General features: G+C 34.9%; 1 protein-coding gene across 13 annotated transcripts in view; it reads left to right on the top strand.

The window, feature by feature from the left end:
* Positions 1-19,177, top strand: part of LOC134760004 (olfactory receptor 4N4C) — a 222,055-nt gene that overhangs the window by 157,917 nt on the left and 44,961 nt on the right. For 3 of the 13 annotated variants that reach the window (XR_010136913.1, XM_063715369.1, XM_063715370.1), the window contains exon 2: positions 205-299. The exons of 9 other annotated variants lie outside the window; for them this stretch is intronic. The gene's annotated coding sequence lies outside the window, so the exon portion shown is untranslated. Of the gene's footprint in view, positions 1-204; positions 300-19,177 lie in introns of those variants that run through there. One more of the 13 variants, XM_063715368.1, reaches the window with a different exon arrangement.

Raw genomic sequence — 19,177 nt, 5'->3', positions numbered from 1 at the left:
TTCAATGCAAAATCTAATTCACTGTTGAAACATTCTTAAATAAGACCACAGTAATGCAGATTGTGGTGAGTGGTGTTTAAGATGTTAATGGCTCATTATTATAGCAGTTCTTAAATAAAATAATAAATCTGTAGACAAATATTCATGTCTAATTAAGTCTTTTTTATATTTTATTTTATTATATTTTATTAACATCTTTTCCAGTCCTGAAGATTTTCCTCAGAGAATTTTTCATCTCTTTGTTCCTGAGACTATATATTAGAGGATTGCAGAGAGGTGTTATCACAGAATAGAAAAAGGTAATGATTTTTTGCATTTTTACTGGGTGTCCTGATCCAGGACTAACATACGTCACCACGATGGAGCCATACAACAAGGTGACAACTGCCAAATGAGAAGCACAAGTGGAGAAAGCCTTTTGTTTGCCAGCCTCTGAGGGCATCCATATTACAGCCAGAATCACCAGAGCATAGGAACAAAGGATAAAGTGAAAGGTGCCAATCATGAAGATATAATTGAATGTGGAGTAAACGAGCTGAGTGATGATGTCTTCAGAACAGGACAGCATCATCAATGGGACAGCATCACAAACAAAATGGTTGATAATATTTGGGCCACAGTAGGATAGCTGTGAAATGAGAATAACTGAAGTTAGGAAGATTACAAAACCACATGACCATGCAAAGATGATGAGGCCAGTGCATACTTGTTTCGTCATGATGCATGGATAATGTAGAGGGTGGCAGATGGCAAGATACCTGTCAAAGGCCATGATGCAAAGGAAGAAGCCCTCATCATACCCCAAAGAGAAGACGAAGTAGAACTGTGCAAAACAACTCATGAATGAGATGGACTTGCTTGTGGAGAGGAAGTTGGCCAGCATTTTAGGAACAGTTGTAGTAACATAACATATTTCCAGGAGAGAGAAATTTCCCAAGAGGGTGCACGTGGGAGTGTGAAGGTGCTGGTCCCACCACACAGCACAGACAATGGCTGCATTTCCCATCAGGGTGAGAGTACAGGTTACTGAGAAGAGACCGAAGTAGAGGAGTTGCATTTCTGGGCTTGAGGGAAAGCCCATGAGGATAAAGTAGCTAACAAAATTGATAGTTTCCATGCTGGACACATTCATTAGTCTGGAAGACATGGAGATGGCAGAGGTAATTGAAACATGAAATGGAGCATGCTGTTTCTTCTTGGAAACAACCAAAATTCTTTATCATGTATATTATAAAGTAGTAAACCATTAGACTTTTGTTTAAACAACAAAACTGTGACTTTCATGACTCAATTCCTAGACGTATTTATTTTAATAAATCACAACAATAGAAAGGAGGGAAAATACGAATTATGGAGAGTTTTTTTTCTTGCTAAGAACACTAGACTTGAAACTGGGAGTGCAAAGGTTTGTGATTCCAATAAATTACCTATATACAATGAGTCTACTCTTTCTTCTGTTTACCTGCATTATTGATACTATATTTATCTGGGTATGAAGTTCTTTCAACAGTACTATGAATACCTGATTCATTATTATTTATTAGTGATATAAAAATAAAATACAAAACCAAGATATTTAAAAATACTCTTTCTCAGTATAGTGCCATGCCAAAGCACAAATTAATACATTCAATTTCAGCTACTCCAGGTTACTTGTAGTGTTTTAAAGTGGTAATAAGAAAGAACTCTTTCATTAGAGGATATATGGTCTTTCATGCTGTTTCATGTATCTGTACCAATGTTTAGCATAAAAAATACATTCTTTTGTTTTTAGGCAGCTGGATACACTATATGCTGTGAGGAAGTGTGCCATACTTTGGCCCTTAAATTGCTCTGACTAAATATTTTTATACGCTTCCAGGTGAAGATATGAACTTCATATGCCCATTTTGACATTGACCTTAGGGAGAACAGCTGGTCTGCATGACAGTGGCCAAGTTCAACTTGCTTGTTATTTGTTAACCATGGTCAAGTCAGCTGCAGGAAAATAAGAAAGGCAGATAAAGTTTATATTATGAAAGTTTCCGTGTTTTTTTATTCACCGCTTTCTTCCACATGTTCCTTTTTCTTCCTTTGACCTTTGGTGTTATTTTGCATCTCACTGTGGTGGTTCTCTGAGGCCTTTCCTATCTAGGCAAATCTGAAACATGAAACTTTTCCCCTGATTACTCTCTGGTTAACCTCTAGCCCAAATAACAACAAAAACAAGAAAAAGTCATATGAGCTGAAGATTTTTATTTCTTAAATAATAACTAATTTGTGTAATACCAAGTCTTATTAATGTAATGGAACTGAAAATCAGTATTTGGGCTTGAGAAAGAAAATATTGCTGGAAAGAGAAATATGCCATATTTCTTCTGCTCATCAAGTAACAAATATTACCAAAATATACCCTTCTCCAGCAATTCATCAGTTAATATACATCTTCACTTGAAATACTATTCTTTTTGTATATATGGCTATTCCTATTTTAAAGGGATAAGAACCATAATTGAAAAATATCTTCCAGAATTCAGGGAAACAAGAAGAAAAACTTATATTTTTCAGCTTCATTCTTTTTTTTAATTCAAGTATTTATTAAAATATCCCCCCACCTATACTAACATTCCCAAATCAACATTTAAAATATTGTGTTGCTGATGATACACAAGTTTTGCTTCATTCTTTGCCAGCATTTCATTCTGAGATATATTCTTAGTTTTCTCAAAGACAAGAAGAAAACATTTTCTATGATTTTTGCAAAAAAACTGGGTGACTCACATGTTATATACTTCCCAGTCGCTCTTTGAGTGAATGCTGAGAAGGTCAGGTACAGGAGACAAAATATTATTCCACAGAGCCAAAGACATGTGAAGAACTTCCAAGAAATTGCATGATCCTGTTTGTAATCTCTCATGGGTTGCAAAAAGTAAACCCTAAAAGATTTTCCCCACCTTCAAAGGATATATTAATGGTCGAAATGCTAGCTCAAGTGAGTGTGTTATATATCTATTTACTTGCATCATAGCCTTTTGGGACTTGGCGCTCTGTCTCTCTTGTGATATTTTGATAGTGTTTGTTTAAAAGAGGATATCATTTTGAATTTTCACAATCAAAAGCCAGTTCTTACTATGCCCTAAAGAATAGTGAAAATGTAGAAGCAGATCTTTTCTTTTTTCTTTCATGTCCATGTATTGTCAAAGCTTCCTGAGGAATAATTAAGTAGTAAAAGGGATTGTCATTATAGCTACAGTGGTAAGCTTTACCATAATACTCCCTATATCTATTTTGAAGAAAAAGAAATCATTCTCTGGTCATCAAATATTTGTACCTGCAGAGTTATTAGAGATATTTGAGTTGAATTTTATGTAGAGCACAAGAAATTTAATTGGCATTTAGTTATTCCACAAATATTTACTGAATGCCTACTGTATACTTAAACATACACTATATATATTTTTAATTTTTTGAGGAACCTCCATATGGTTTTTCATAATGACTGTACTAATTTACGTTACCACCAACAGTGTATAAACGTTCCCTTTTCTCTGCATTCTCACCAATTATTGCCATCTTTTGTCTGTTTGACCATGAACATTCTGATTGGGCTGAGGTGCTATCTCACTGTGGTTTTGATTTACATTTACCTGATGATCAGTGATGCTGAAGACTTTTTCATAGGCTTTTTGGTCATTTGCATGTCATATTTTAAAAAATGTCTAGTCAGGTTTTTTTTGCCTGACTTTTAAATTGAATTATTGGTGGTGGTGGTGTTTTTTGCTATTGAGTTGCTTGAGTTCCTCATATATTTTGAATATTTACCCCTTATCATATGTATAGTTTGCAAAAATTTTCTCCCATTCTGTAGGTCATTTTTTGGTTCTGTTGTTTCTTTTGAGCAGAAGCTTTTTATTTTGATGTACCCTCATTTGTATATTTCTGCTTTTCTTGCCTTAGCTTTTGCCTACATCACTGTTGTGTAGTATTTCTCTTATGTTTTCCGTTCTAGTAGTTTTGCAGCTTTGGGTCTTATGTTTCAGTGTTTAAACTATTTTTAGTTGATTTTTTGTATATGGTATGAAATAAGGGTATAAGTTCATTCTTCTCCATATAGATACCCAGTTTTCTCAATACCATTTATTGAAAAGACTCTTCTTTCCCCATTGTGTGTTCTTGGCAGCTTTGTCAAAATATTAGGTGACTGTGTATCACCTGTGGATTAATTTCTGGGCTCTGTATTCTATTCCATTGGTTTATGCATCTGTTTTTATGCCAGTATCATGCTGTTTTGGTTACTATAGCTTTACATATACTTTGAGGTCAGGTAGTAGGATGCCTCCAACTTTGTTCTTTTGGGTCAAGACTGCTTTGGCTATTCAAGGTCTTTTTTAGGTTCCATACAAATTTTAGGATTGTTGTTTCTATTTCTGTGAAGGATGTCATTGGTATTTTGATAAATCCATAGATTGTTTTGGGTAGTGTGAACATTTTAACAGTATTAATTATTTGAATCCATGAATGCAGGATTATCTTTCCATTTATTTCTGTCTTCAAAATTTTTCATAAATGTTTTATGGCTTTATTGTAGATATCTTTCACATCCTTGGTTAAATTGATTCCTAAGAATTATATTTTTTTATTTTGGAGCTATTGTAAATAAGATTGTTGTCTTGAATTCTTTTCAGACAGTTGATTATTACCACATAAAAGTGCTACTGATTTTTGTATGTTGATTTTGTATTCTGCAACCTTACTGTATTCATTTATCACTTCTAAGAGTTGTCTTGATAATGTTTTTATGTTTGTCTCTATATAAGGTCATGTCATCTGCAATGAGAAACAATTTGACTACTTCTTTTCCAATTCGAATGCCTTTTATTTCTTTCTCTTGCTGATTCTCTGGCCAAAACTTCCAGTACTATATTAAATAGGTGTTGTGAAAGTGAGCATCCTTGTCTTTTTTCAGTTCTTAGAAGAAGGACTTTGTTTTTCCTACGTCAGTATGATTTCCACTGTGAGTTTCTGATATGTGGCCTTTATTATGTTGAGGTATGCTCCTTCTATGCCTAAAGTGGTTTAATTTTTATCATGAAGCAATGATAAATTTTATCAGATGCTTTTATTTGCATCTATTGAAATGATCCTACAGTTTTTGTCTTTTATTCTATTGGTGTAATGTATCAAAGTTTTTGATCATTTATACTGAATCACCCTTGCATTCCTGGAATAAAACCCACTTGGTTGTGGTGAACTGTTTTTTTAATGTGTTGTTGGATTCAGTTTGCTAGTATTTTGTTGAGAATTTTTGCATCTATGGTCAAGTTATTGCCTTGTAGTTTCTCTCTTTCATTCTTTCTTTCCTCCTTTCTTCCTTTTTCTCTCTCTCTCTTTCCCTTCCCCTTCCTTCCTTCCTTCCTTCCTTTTCTTTCTTTCTTTTGAGTTTCGCTCTTGTTGCTCAGGCTGGAGTGCAATGGTGCCATCTCGGCTCATTGCAACCTCCGCCTCCTTGGTCCAAGTGATTCTTCTGCCTCAGCCTCCTGAGTAGCTGGGATTACAGATGCCCACCACCATGCCCAGCTATTTTTTTTTTTTTGTATTTTTAGTAGAGATGGGGTTTCATCATCTTGGCTAGGCTGGTCTTGAATTCCTGACTTCAGTTGATCCACCTGGCTCGGCCTCCCAAAGTGCTGGGATTACAGGTGTGAGCCACCATGCCTGGCCTTTTCTTTTTTTTTTTTATTTATTTTAAACTTTGGTATGTACGTGGTAGGTGTATATATTTATTGAGTACATGAGATACTTAGATACAGGCATGCAGTGCATAATAATCACATAATGGTAAATGGGGTATCCATTCCCCTCAAGCGTTTTTATCCTTTGTGTTACAAACAATTCAGTTATATTCTTTTAGTTACTTTAAAATGTACAATTAAATTGTGATTGACAATAGTCACCCTCTTGTGCTATTAAATACTAGATTTTATTCATTCTTTCTAACTACTTTTTGTGCCCATTAACCATCCTTACCTGTCCTCCCATCCCCCCAACCAGTATCTTTCTCACTTTCTGGTAACTTTCCTTCTACTCTATATCTCCATGAGTTCAATTGTTTTAATTTTTAGCTCCCATAAATAAATGACAACAAACAAAGTAGGATTTATCACAGGGATGCAAGAATGGTTCAATATGTGCACATCAATCAATATGATAAACAATCAACAGTATGAAGGAGAATAACATATGATCATTTCAACTGATGCTGAAAAACTTGATAAAGTTCAACATTCATTCATCATAACAATTCTAAAAAACTCGGTATAGAAGGAACAAACTGCAACATAATAAAAGCCATATATGACAGACCCACAGATAGAATTTTGCTGAATGGAGAGAAACTGAAAACCTTTAATATCTGGAGCACAAGAAGAATGCCAACTTTTACCGCTTTATTTACTATAGTACTAGAAGTCCTAGCTAAAGCAGTCAGACAAGAGAAAGAAATGAAAGGCATCCAAATTAGAAAGGAAGAAGTCAAATTATCCTTGTTTGCAGACGATGTGATCTTATATTTGGAAAGACCTAAAAACTCCACAAAAACACTATTAGAACTGATAAACAAATTTAGTAAAGTTGCAGGATACAAAATCAACATAAATGTCAGTAGCATTTCCATATGTCAACAGTGAACTGTCTGAAAAACAAGTCAAGAGAGTAATCCCATTTACAATAGCTACAAATAAAATTAAATACCTAGGTATTAACCAAAAAAGTGAAAATTTCTACAATGAAAACTATAAAACATTGTAAAACATTGATGAAAGAATCTAAAGAAGACACATAGAAATGGAAAGATATTCCAAAACAGTCATTGTTAAAATGTTATACTACCAAAAGCAATCTACAGATTCAACCTCTATCAAAATACCAATGCCATTCTTCACAGAAATAGAAAAAAACAATCCTAAAATTGATATGGAAGCCCAAATGACCTAGAATACCCAGAGCTATCCTGAACAAATAAACCAAAACTGGATGAATCACGTTACCTGACTTTAAACTACACTATAGAGCTATGGTAACTAAAACAGCATGATACTGGCATAAAAAACACCCACATGTCAATGGAACAGAATAGAGAACCAAGAAGCAAATCTGTACATCAACAGTGAACTCATTTTCTACAAAAGTGCCAAGAACATACATTGAGGAAAGAACAGTCTCTTCAATAAATGGTGCTGGGAAAACTGGATATCCATATGCAGAAGAATGAAACAAGACCCCTATCTCTTGGCATATACAAAAATCAAATTAAAATGGATTAAAGGCTTAAATCTAAGACCTCAAAAAATTAAACTACTAAAAGAAAACATTGGGGGAAACTCTCTTAGATATTGGTCTGGGTAAAGATTTATTGAGCAATACTACATGAACACAGGCCACCAAAGCAAAAACGGAAAAGTGGGACCACATCCAGTTAAAAAGCTTCTGCACATCCAAGGAAAAACAATCAACAATGTGAATATTCAATCCACAGAATGGGAGAAAATATTTGCAAACTACCCATCTGACAAGGGATTAATAACCAGGAAACAACTCTATAGGAAAGAAACCTAATAATTTAATTTAAAAATGGGCAAAGGATCTGTATAGAGATTTCTCAAAAGACAATACAAATAGCAAACAGATATATAAAAAGGTGCTCAACACCACTGATCATCAGAGAAATGTACCTCAAAGCTACAATGAGATATCATCTCACCCCATTTAAAATGGCTTTTATCCAAAGACAGGCAAAAATAAATGCTGGTGAGGAAGAGGAGAAAAGGGAACTCTCATACTCTGTCAGTGGGAATGTGAATTAGTACAACCACTATGGAAAACAGTTTGGAAATTCCCCCAAAAATTAAATATAGAGCTACTTTATGATCTTGCAACCTCATTGCTAGATGTAGACCCAAAAGAAAAAATAACAGTATATCAAAGAGTTATCTGCATTCTCATGTTTGTTTTAGCTTTGTTCACAATAGCCAAGATCTGGAAACAACCTAAGTTTCCATCAATAGATGAATGAATAAAGAAAATGTGGTACATACATATACAATAGAGTACTATTCAGCCATAAAAAGAATGAGATCATTTGCAACAACATGGATGGAAATGGGGATTATTGTGTTAGGTGAAATAAGCCAGGCACAGATAGACAAACTTCCCATATTCTCACTTATTTGTCAGAACTAAAAATTAAAACAATTGAATCATGCAGATAAAAAGTACAATGATGGTTACCAAAAACTGAGAAGGATGGTGAAGGTGTGGGACGGGGAAAAATGGGGATAGTTATGGGTACAAAAAATATAAAGAATAAATAATATCTAGTATTTGATAGCACAAAAGGGTGATTATAGTCAATAATGATTTAATTGTCATTTAAAAATAACCAAAAGAATATAATTGGATTGTTTGTAACACAGGATAAATGCTTGAGGGGATGAATACCCCATTTACCACGATGTGATTATTATGTATTATATGCCTGTACCCAAATATCTCATACTCTATAAATATATACACATACTATGTACCCAAAGAAATAAAAAATAACAGAACAAAACAAAAACACTGTTTAGCAAGCCCAGCTAAGGGTCATCTGACTCTAGCAAATGTGATTTTATTTAACTTACTATATACGAATTATGGAATCTCAGACATTGTATAATTACATATAGCTAGATGTTATAGAAAACTGCTAAATTGTATCTTTTTAGTGTGGTAGAAAAGATAACCCCAAAGATTAAGGTCATATTGCTCCTTTTTAGAGCTGTATGAAAGAATATTAATATTTTTGTCATGTTGATATTTTTTAACTTTTAAGTTCAGAGGTACACGTGAAGGTTTGTTACATGGGTAAATCTGTGTCATGAGACATTAACTGGATTACGTCTAATTTAACAATTTTATTTTAGTGTTCATTTTTTGCTCTAATTATGTAAAATTACACTTTTCGTATTCTTTTTTGAATATGGGCTTTTTTGAATACGGGTTTTGAATATGGGCTTTGTTATCCTGCTATCCCTCATTAATTAGTTAAATACAGTTTTTGATGTGTTCAATATGTATTTGAGAATTATGTTTCATGATATTTAAAAATTAGACTTTGACAGTCAGTCTATAAAAAATTAAATTACTAATGACAACAGCTGTGTTTTCTGGATACGATCCATGAATAAATGCCAGTAGGTAAGCTGCTTGAGGTTTTAAGAGATCAGGTGTTGTGTCAAGACTCTATATTATTTTAAAGGATAAATACCAAGCTATCCCTGGAATTATCCCAGAGATAAATACCTTAGGTTGGTATTTATCCTTCAGCTTCTGCTACTTCAAGGAGCATGGTTGAGATAAAAACCAGTGAGAATCTTCTTCAGATACAGACTGAGGCATGGAAAATGGATGGCATATACAAACAAATCAATGACAAATTACAAATCAATCAATCCAAAGTAAGTAAAATAAGTGGGTTCTGTTATGCAACAGGTCTAATTGCTTCAGAGCCTGCAGGTCCCAAGGTCAACTTCCTAGCAAGAACTAAATTTAATACAACTCAAACAGCAGCAGCCTAGGGAATCCCAGGGCTCATTAAGCTAAGCAGTGTTGTAAGAACCATAAAAACCTCAGATACAGCTAGAGTCCTAGGGATAGCAGATATTTCCAGTTCATACAGCCAGCCCTCAACTAGGGCTTGGCTTATAAGGAAGCAGTTAAGACATGTGCTGGGCAGCTGCGATGGTCATCTGAGGATTGCCCATTTTGCTGGCCTGAGGCTGAAGAGAGGGTTGGTAGGATGAATGGCAGGATAAAATCTTCCTTCCTTGAAACCACATAGCTTCTGACAAGCAAAGACGTAGGTTTCTCAGATATGTTTATTCAAATCTCCCCTCCCCTTCCTGCTCCTCTGTTTGACTCTGATGCTATTTTTATGTTTACTGTTGTCCTCACTCTTTTTCTCTATATACTCTGGCATTGATCATTTTTAAATTTGAGATCATTTGAGTTTTGTTGTTTTAAATTTACTCTTAGAAACATTCACAGAACAGTGAAATTCCTATAGCATCAAGGAATTCTAGGGCTAGTGGCATCTTAGAAGATAGTTGCAGTATTTGGATAAGATAGGACTAAATTCACATAACTGAAGGCACGGGTTTCATGGCAATGTTGTCTTAAGACTACCTAATTCTGCTATAGTCCCTTCTAGATTCTGTTTTCCATTTCTTTAATTATTAAAGTTTCTTTTTACTAAAATCCTCTTTATGTTCCACAGGTACCATATAGAATGCAATGTTCCAAACAAGGCCAAAGAAGTTTAGAGCAGAAAGATTGTTTCTTTCTCAATAGAGAATACCACTCTAGGTACCATCTTCAACTAATGGTGTGTCCACTTCCTGGTTTTCAGGAGAAATTTTAAAATGCATCAAATGTGTTTAAAAGGAATTCATATGCCATTGAAACTCCAGCTAGCCAATCATTTTCTATTGTTGAGATAGTCAAATTTCCTCCTCTAATAATGCATTTAGCTCCACACAGACCAAAATAAATACAAGACAAACATAATAGCAAAATATGGTATACTGTTATGCTTAAAACACACACATGCACAAGTACCAGGAGAAAAATTTTACTCCTTTTCTTCATATTTTCCTCATAAACATCTCTGGTTCCCTGTTTAGAAAGAAGAGAGACCAGCTGCTCAGCTGTACACAAGTAGCCTTTGATTATTTAAGGTGCTTTAGTTTGTCCTCTTCTCTCCAAGCAGGACCCTTCCATAAAGACTTTCATTTTGCATTAAGCATTCTCAAATTTTTTGGCTCATTTTGTGTACTTAAAATATTTTTATTGACTTTTTCAAATTCTTAGGTTATTTTTAGGATATGAAACATGAAATGCTTGATAGGGTCTGATCTTACTGCTAATGGGATAATGGAGCTGATATTTTTGAATGTGGCTTTCCAAGCTCTGCAGGGCTTTGGCAAGGGAAATTATGTTGTGACTGGGGTTAGTTTTGGGATGTAGACATTCCTTCATGTTGATGAGTGTATTGTTCTTTTCATTGTTCACAGAACAGTCACAGGCTTAATTTCTTACTGTGATCAGACTTCAGAAACACAGAAGCTGGGAGATGACTCTGCCAAATGTGGAAATGTTATTAAACCTAAAAGGGAGCTTTCTATATTGTTTAGTATTATGTTTCATATTGTCTGAAGATTGCAAATTTATTGTCATTAAAAAAAATCCAAGAATAACCAGAATCCAGCCCTTACCTTGATTAAAACTCAAATAACTAACATACAGGGCTGCCTATTTTTATCTTATGTAATTGTGAAGATTTTTATATCATTATTAATCAAAATCTTATCAGAGTAATCACCTAGGAACTGTCCAGAATATTTATAGTACTGAAATTTCCTAATATTAAATCTTACTTTAAGCAAGTAGGCCATAAACTCAGGCTTATAAATTGTAGTAATTTGGGTTATAACATATTTGACATATTCTTCTCTTATTTAATCTATCCTTCTGATTTATTTAATTTTAATATTGTCTGTTTTAATATAATCTTTTCTTTCTCAGCATATGTTGGGTGGAAAAAACAAGTGTACCATACACCCTTGGTATACTATGCCTTCACATCAGGAAATAATCACATTGTTTCTCAGCCATATTCTGAGACTAAATTATAACAGTGTGTAGGGTTATGTGTTCTCATTGTTTTCTGGTTTCTAGAAACCTTTTTTAATTAAAAAAAAACTTTGGTTTCTCTTTCTCAGATTTTTCCAGTTTCCCCAAGATTATTTTAAAAATTAGATCCATAATTTTAATGAGACTTGACCCCTGTTAATTATACATTTTAGATATCTGGAAAGAACATCAAAATGATGTTTTCTTATGGAAATTTACAATCTTTGGTGCATCCAAAAAAGATTAGAGAATTTTCAATTTAGCAGAGCTGAAGTAAGGCTGTACATATAGCAGCAAATCGTTCCCTAACTTGTATTTCTTGCTTTGTTTTATTTTCCAATTGATTCTAGAAAGTGAGGTGATTCCTTCTATCAGTTATGAGATTATAGATTTAGATGCAGCTGTGCACTTGAATATATAGGCAGATGAAGAGGATGGTCACAAACATGGTATGACAGAAGCATCCAAAGGTGGCTTGAGCCCCAAATCGCTCTCTCACTGGCTTATTTTGGAATAACATCCTAGAGAAAGTTTTCTTGTCATTAGAGGTTTTCATTTTTAGAATTTAAGTACTTTCCTGCATCGTCTGTGTAAATACCTGATATCTAGTATGAAGGATTTTATTGGATAACATTCTCTGAATGACTTGATAGAACCAAGTGCAACATGGATTACAAAGCTTGGGACACAAAATAAAATCTTGTCTTATTTCATATTTTGCCTATAGCTGGTTCTAGATAAAAAAAATTCTAGACAGAGAGGCATCTACTAATTTTTAACTACTTCAATGGAAGAAATGTATCAATGTTCTCTGATTTTCTGTTTGTAATCCAAGGTACTGTCACCAAACGTTGGGGATGAATATGAGTGTAGAGCAGGGGAAAATAGATCTAACAATATCTTAGCAAATCTTTTATTTTCTTAAGTATCTATGGTTGTTGAAAAGTCCAGAAGCAACACAACTCTGGTTTCTCTTATTACTCTGTCCTGTAAAAGGGTGATGGTGGGCTTTTGTGCATGCCTCCATGATATGGGTCATGGCTCTTGGTGTCTTCTCTTGGGGATTAGTGTCTTTTAATCATTGACCTACTCATCCCGAGTCTGATGCTTCCCTAAATCTTAAAGATTGAGACTATTTCTTCTCACCTCATTTTTACAAACTTCCCAATTTCTGTGACCTGGGATAGTAAAGACAAAAAATATGAGCTCTTTTTCAATCCTTCCTAAATGATTTATTTCCTAATGTATTTATTCATAGTAACTACTAACCTTTGTACAACATAGCAATTTGTTGTTTACAAAACACTCTTCCTTTGATTTGATAAATTATTGAGCTTCTGCTATGCAGTAAGTATTGTGTTGTGGATAAGATGAGTAAGATATTTCCTCATCTTGAGAGACCTAGTTTTTTTTTAATGGTGCACATAGGCATTACATTTGATTCTCAAAACAATCTTGGGAGATATCATTAACTCTGCATTAAATTGAATAACCAAAGAATAAAATTCAGAGAGGTTTATTTCCTTGCCTGATAGTACTCCATTGATAATGGTGGAGCTAGGCATTCGATCTAGATACTCCATTCCAGAACTTTTGTCCTTAGAGGACATTATTCTGTCTATTAAAAGAAATGGAAAGATTAGAACTTATCACCTCATGTCCAAGTCATTGTGTTTCTTTCTAGTTTATTGTGAATGCAATTTAAAAGTACTACAGGAATAAAGAGTTGGAAGAAATGAACAAAATTCCTCGTTCTATCAATATGAGTGTACTGCCTATACTACCTCATAGAACTTGCTAAAATAATTTTTATGTAATTTATAAATATATATATCTACCTTAAATCTCCCTTGTTCTGATTTAATTCTTCTTTCTCTAGGTCACTTGATATTCTTGGCTTGATGAAAAAAGAACAAGATTCTAACGTGACAGAATTTGTTCTTCTGGGCCTATCATCTTCTTGGGAGCTGCAGCTATTTCTCTTCTTACTATTTTTGTTTTTTTACATTGCTATCATCCTGGGAAACCTCTTGATAGTGGTAACAGTGCAAGCCCATGCTCACCTGCTCCAACTTCCTATGTATTATTTTTTAGGTCATCTCTCTTTCATTGACCTAAGCCTGAGCTGTGTTACTGTGCCAAAGATGTTAGGGGATTTCCTACAGCAGGGCAAGAGCATCTCTTTTTCAGGATGCCTGGCCCAGATCTACTTCCTCCACTTTCTAGGAGCCAGTGAGATGTTTCTGCTGACAGTCATGGCCTATGACAGGTAAGTTGCCATCTGTAACCCTTTGCGTTACCTTACAGTCATGAACCCCCAGCTATGCCTTTGGTTGGTTCTTGCCTGCTGGTGTGGGGGTTTTATCCACTCTATCATGCAGGTCATACGAGTCATCCAGCTGCCTTTCTGTGGCCCCAACGAAGTGGACAAATTCTACTGTGATGTCCCACAGGTCATCAAGCTGGCCTGCATGGACACCTATGTGGTAGAGGTGCTGATGATAGCCAACAGTAGTCTGCTGTCTCTTGTCTGCTTCTTGGTCTTACTATTCTCTTATGCTATCATCCTGATCACCCTGAGAACACACTTCTTCCAGGGCCAGAACAAGGCCCTCTCTACCTGTGCTTTTCATCTGACAGTGGTCAGCCTTATCTTCGTGCCATGCGTATTCATCTATCTGAGGCCTTTCTGCAGCTTCTCTGTGGATAAGATATTCTCCTTGTTTTACACGGTGATTACGCCTATGTTGAACCCCCTCATCTACACACTCAGAAATACTGATATGAAGACAGCTATGAAGAAGCTGACAATAAAACCATGTGGCATTCCATTGCCTTGTTAAAGAATGAGCAGAAGAGGTGATTTGAAAAACATACTCTTTCTTGCAAGACTCTCAACTCATCTTGTACATGTGTAAAAACCATTTTGATGTCTTTGGTATAAAAGAGAAGATAGCGTAAAGATTATAATGGATCACTCTTGATTACAATTTAAAAGCATAGGTGGCACTCTAGAAAGCCACCTATGCCTTTTGACCATAATCAAGAGAACTCAAGAACTCAGTAGAATTTACTGGCCACAAATGATAACAAGAATTAATTGAAAGATCAACTTTTCTATCTTTATGCCTCTAAGTACTCTTAATTTATTCAATTTTTTCCACTTTTTAATCTATTCAAATGAAAGAAGATATATCTCTTTGTGTTCCGTTCCTCCAGCATTTAATGATTCCTAGTGTTAGGAAGTTCCTTCTGATGTCTCATCAGATCCTCTTCTGAAGTAGTGTGAATTTCTTTGTTCTGTTATAACAAAGCCTTAGAACAGTAACAACTACCTATGTAGTAGTATTTACCTCAGAACTGTGTTCCACAGTGTCCCAAGTTTTAGAAATGTAGTCAGGCATCACTCTAACGAACATATGCTCTTAACAAAGTTTATGTGTGAGAGAAAGGAAGTCCAGGAGTGCCGGGGTGATGGAAGCTGTTAGTATTCTGTTGTAGAGGCTTCCCAAGAAGAGGTACCCAGTTTCACACTGAGTTTTTCTTTGAGTGGAGTTACAGTGGGGGTGAATAGATAAGCTGGCTCTTCAGCTGACCATAATGTTTAAGAGTTTTAACCTCTAAAGGAACGGAGGAAGAAATGAACTGTGGTTGAAAGCACTCATTTTTGAGATACTCACAGTTATTACCTCTGAGTCTCAAACATGCTTTGAGGAATAAATTTACCTAACTTCATTTTTGAGAATGAACTCAGAGTTAAGTGACTTACCCATGACCACTTAGAAAAAATGCAGTCAATCAAGAAAGCTATTTATAATCCCAGCACTTTGGGAGGCCAGGGTGGGCAGATCATCTGAAGTCAGGAGTTTGAGACCAGCTTGACCAACATGGAGAAACCCCATCTCTACTGAAAATACAAAATTAGCCGGGCGTGGTGGTGCATGTCTGTAATCCCAGCTACTCAGGAAGGCTGAGGCAGGAGAATCACTTGAACCCAGGAGGCAAAGGTTGCAGCGAGCTGAGATCACACCACTGCACTCCAGCCTGGGCAACAAGAGCAAAACTCGGTCTCAAAAAAAAAAAAAAGAAAGCTAGTAATTATATAATTAAGTTAATATTTTATTTCTCCCCAGAAAGAGTATTTATGCCAATTATACAGATTGCTTCGTTCTTTCTTTCTTTCCTTCTTTCTTTCTTTCTTTCTTTCTTTCTTTCTTTCTTTCTTTCTCTCTCTCTTTCTTCCTATCTAATTTCTTTTTCTCTTTCTCTCTTTCTTTCTTAGGAAATTTCTGTATAATTTATCTCAATTATACAGATTGCTTCTTTCTTTCTCTCTCTCTTTCTTTCTTCTTTCTTTTTATCTTTTTCTTTCTCTCTCTTACTTTCTTTCTCTCTCTCTTTCTTAGAGTATTTATCTCAATTATACAGATTGCTTCTTTCTCTCTCTCTCTCTTCTTTCTTTCTATCTTTCTCCTTTCTCTCTTTCTTCTTTATTTTTCTCTTTCTCTCTCTTTCTCTCTTTCTTTCTTTCTTCTTTCTTACTTTCTTTCTTCTTTTTTTTTTTTGAGACAGAGTCTCACTCTTGTCTCCCAGGCTGGAGTGAAGTGGCATGATCTTGGCTCACTGAAACCTCCGCCTCCCAGGTTCAAGTGATCCTCTTGCCTCAGCCTCCCAAGTAGCTGGGATTGCAGGTGCTGGCCACCATGCCTGGCTAATTTTTGTATTTTTAGTAAAGACGGGGTTTTTCCATGTTGGCCAGGCTGGTCTTGAACTCCTGACCTCAGGTGATCTGCCTGCCTCAGCCTCTCAAACTGCTGGGATTACAGGCATGAGCCATGACACCTGGCCAGATTATTTAATTTCTATGATACCTGTATAGGAGCTTCAGAGCTGGAAGATCCCTAAAAAGGTTAACTTAAGCATTTATATTTAAGATTATCGATCTATGACATAGGATCCTTGCAATATTTTATGGCTATGAAAATGTCTTTATTCTATTTACTATATAATGAGATAATGACAAACTTTTACAATGTTTTTTATATTTTGTCACTTTATCTCCTAATGAATTGCCACAGAGAGGCTTTTATGATTACTTAGCTGAAAAATATACCTTTGAATAAAATGTCTGAAACTCCATCTAATACTAGGATATACTGGAAAATTGCAATAACCCTGGTCATGTAAGAGCTTTCTTGATTTAGGGACAAAAGATGAATTTTTATTTTTGTGTTGGAAGTTAATGACTTTATATTTAAGAAGCCATATGTATGTATGTGTATATGTATATATTGCTACAGAAGGACTCCTCACAGACTAGGGACTAGGCTGCCATTTGGGAGATTTCTAAATAGTATGGGTGAGGGTGAGAATGGCATACCTGGAACATCATGTTCTTCCCTTTAGCTTCAGTCTACTCAACATTTTCAGAGTTTTTTGCATACGATGAATACCCTGAAGAGCAGTATGATATCCCAAAGATAATATTTTGAATATCCTGAAGTGCAGGAAACTGCCCAAGATTACTGTGTGAGTTACAGAAAGATTTGAGTGGTGCTAGGGTTTAGCAGGCATGTTTCAAGGACATAGAGCTCCAGGCTTTCTCTTAGTATAATCTGGCTGTAACATCCCCTTTTTCTGATGTTCTCTTTCATAGCAAAATGTATAGTCTTGGCAAATCATTTTAAATGTCCAGTTGACAGCTGGAATTGGTAGCATTATTTTAAGAAAAGCAATAGCTTTTTGTATTCCCTTTTGCATTTTCAAGTCTCTCTTTGTTTCCAGGAAAAAAGCCTACTTGATCGTGGTGAATTAACTTATTGATGTGCCGCTGAATTTGGTTTGCTAGTATTGTGTTGAGGATTTTTGCATCTATGTTCATCAGGATATTGGCCTGATGTTTTCTTTCTTTGTTTTGCCTCTGCCAGATTTTGGTATTAGGCTGATGCTAGCTTCATAGAATGAGTTAGGGAGGAGCCCTTCCTTTTCGAGTTTTTTGGGAATAGTTTCAGTAGGATTGGTACCATTTCTTCTTTACATGTCTGGTACAATTCAACTGTGAATCCCTCTGGTCCTGGGCTTTTTTTGGTTAGTAGAGTTTTCTTATTTAATTACTGATTCAATTTCAGAGCTTGATATTGACTTATTAAGGATTACAATCTCTTTCTAATTCAATTTTAGGAGATTGTGTTGTTCCAGGAATTTATCAGTTTCTTCCAGATTTTCTAATTTGTGTGCATAGAGTTGTTCATAGTATTCTCTGAGGATCTTTTGTATTTCTGTGGGATCAGTTTTAATGTCATTATTGTCCTCTTTGACTGTACTCATTTGGATCTTCTTTTTTATTATTATTTTTTAATCTAACTAGCAGTCTAACAATCTTATTTTTTCAAAGGACTAACTCTTGGTTTCATTGACCTTTTGTATAGATTTTTGCACCTCAATTTCATTCAGTTGTTCTCTAATTTTTGTTATTTCTTTTCTTCTGCTAGCTCTGGAGTTGGTTTGTCCTTTGTTTTCTAATTCCTTGAGGTGCAAAGTGCAGGAAGATGAAGCCAGACCCTTGCTTTTCAGCATATAAGAAAATTAACAGGATAGATTGAAGATTTAAATATAAGACCACAAACTATGAAAATCCTAGACCAAAATCTAGGAGTTACTTTTCTTGACATTGGCCTTGGGAAAAAAATTAGCTAAGTCCCCCAAAGAAATTGCAACAAAATCAAAAATTGACAAGTGGGACCTAGGTAAACGAAAGTGCCTCTGTACAGAAAAAGAAACTATCAAGAAGGGAAACAGACAACTTACTGAATGGGAGAAAATATTTGCAAACTATGCATCTGACAAAGGTCTAATATCCCAAATGTAAATAGAACTTAAATAATACAACACACAAAAAACAAACAGCCCTATTAATAATGGGAAAAGGACATGAATAGATCCTTTTCAATAAAAAGACATACAAGCAGCCAACAAACATATGAAAAAATGCTTATCATCACTAATCATCAGAGAAATTCATACCAAAACCACAATAAGATACCATCTTATGCCAATCAGAGTGGCTACTATGAAAAAGTCCAAAAACAACAGATACTGGAGAGCCTGTAGAAAAAAGGGAGTGCTTGCACAGAGTTGTTCGGAATGTATATTAGTTCAACCCCTGTGGGCAGAATTTTGGAGACTTCTCAAATCACTTAGAACAAAGCTACTATTTGATCCAGCAATCCTCTTTCTCTCTCTCTCTCTGTCACTGTATATATATATTTAATATATTTTATATGTATATAAAATCTATAAATAAAATATATATTATATAATATATTAATAGATATATATAAAATATATTTTATATATATAATAGATTATTCCAAATAGATTATGCCAAAAAGACCAAAAAGGCACATACACTTGTATGTTCTTCTCAGCACTATTCAGCAAAGACAGAACCATACTATCAGAATCATAC

This window comes from Pongo abelii, chromosome 15, assembly GCF_028885655.2.
Source record: "Pongo abelii isolate AG06213 chromosome 15, NHGRI_mPonAbe1-v2.0_pri, whole genome shotgun sequence".
NCBI lineage: Eukaryota > Metazoa > Chordata > Mammalia > Primates > Hominidae > Pongo > Pongo abelii.
This window is presented reverse-complemented; position numbering and strand designations above follow the sequence as displayed.